This window comes from Bison bison, unplaced genomic scaffold (genome assembly GCF_000754665.1).
Source record: "Bison bison bison isolate TAMUID 2011002044 unplaced genomic scaffold, Bison_UMD1.0 scf7180017864053, whole genome shotgun sequence".
NCBI lineage: Eukaryota > Metazoa > Chordata > Mammalia > Artiodactyla > Bovidae > Bison > Bison bison.
This window is the reverse complement of record NW_011494625.1, coordinates 5631636-5633326: the sequence shown is the minus strand read 5'-3', so window position 1 is coordinate 5633326 and position 1691 is coordinate 5631636. Positions and strand designations below refer to the sequence as shown.

The window sequence follows — 1691 nt, the reverse complement described above, 5'->3', positions numbered from 1 at the left end:
TTAAAAAAAAAAAAAAAACCGGGAGGGAGGCCGGGGTGTTGGGTTAAAGGGTGGAAGGGGACACATTATTAACCCTGAACTGAAACTACGCTTTGGTGGCGGATGTTCTATTAAAAGATTGAGGAAAGCCAAGGTTATTCCAGAGGCCACGGCCGTGCCCGCCGGTGGTTCCCAGAGCCCGAGCTGCGAGCGCAGTTTAACCCTTAGGGCTCCGCTTTGACAGTTTAGGGGCCGAAAGGAGAAGGCTCTTTTGGGTCTGGAGAGGGAGTTTCGGGGCTGAGCAGGCAATCTGGCCCCAGGGTCGCAAGAAAGAAAGAAGAAGGAGTAATTACCATAAACCAGAGTTTGACCTCGGGTGCTAGAAAGCAAGAGAGGAAGGGGAGAAAAAAGCAATAGAGGAGGGGGAGAAAAAAGCAATGGAGGAAGCAAGGCTTGGAACTCTATGGAAAAGTGATCAGGAGAGGATGGACCAGGGTAATGACGAAGGTTTTCAGGGTTAGACCTAAAGAACATTAGGTCTTTATCGTTTAAAGTCTGAGGCTCAGAAATTCCACATGTATCCCTAAAGAAGCAGGCACAAATGACTGGTTAACGGAGCCACGCTCAACTTGGGAGGGATAAGGTAAAACAAAAAAAATTGATGCAGAAAAAATTCTCATATAAAAACCAAAATGCTTTCCCCTTTTAAGGAATAAAAATGCTGAACGACCGTACACCCACTCTGCTGGCCATCTGTGCAAACTTGAATTGTTCCCTGGGGCTTCCATAAAGATATCTAGGTTTTCCTTGCTAGGGTTGACCCCTAAAATTCCTGGGAGGAAATCCTACCTCTAGCTCAGCTGAGCTTAGAAAAGCTTAATGCACCAGAATATGAATGACTAAAAATGGAATACTCAATAATAGCGAGCTTGTAACCAAAAATACTGTCCTGTAAAGGGAGGAATATGCCTATTAAAAACTAGATTTGGTCACAAAAGCAAAGATCAGCCAACAGCTACCTAAATTTGAAATAATGTTTAGTACACTACGCCTCCAACCTTGCAATGAAATAATACAATCTTTTTCATTTTCGATGTGATAAAATCATCTGTCATGAAATTTAATTGACATCTAATGGACTGCAATCACAAAACGTATGTAAATATAACTTTGAAACTTGAATGAAAAAAAAATCCACTTAAATGTGAAAGTATACTTCATCTGTCAGAGGATAAAAATCAAGGTAGCTTGATGATTATCGACTCTACTTTGTGTCACTGGCTAAATCAAAATTACTAACAATACATTTTTAACCCAATGGCCCTGACCATAACAAATATATAGTGTGCACACAAGGTTTATATGGGATTTGGCATTGCAGTGAACTCTTTTAACAAATTAAATATGCGATTTGGAGTCGTAATAGATTAATTTTGTCATTTCAGTTTGTTAAGTTTTTTGTGCAATGGACTATTCACAATTTGCCTTTCTTGAGATCAAATCAACAGTAATCTTTTTTCTGAAACAGACACATTTCCCCATTTTCTATTTCCGAATTTTCTAGATGCAGTTTCTTTTCCTAATTCTGCCTACAATTCTAACTTCCTAGTCATCAGACTGCAGGGGACTCCAACTAAACTATAAGGTAACTACAGTCGCCTTTAATCATTTTGTGGCAAATTAAATACAGTCTCTCAAATTATATCTTATAA

The 1691-nt window shown here is 39.5% G+C and overlaps 1 protein-coding gene across 3 annotated transcripts in view; it reads right to left on the bottom strand.

Moving 5' to 3' along the window:
* Nucleotides 1-1691, bottom strand: part of HIVEP1 (human immunodeficiency virus type I enhancer binding protein 1) — a 137981-nt gene that overhangs the window by 135345 nt on the left and 945 nt on the right. The gene's annotated exons all lie outside the window — the stretch shown is intronic.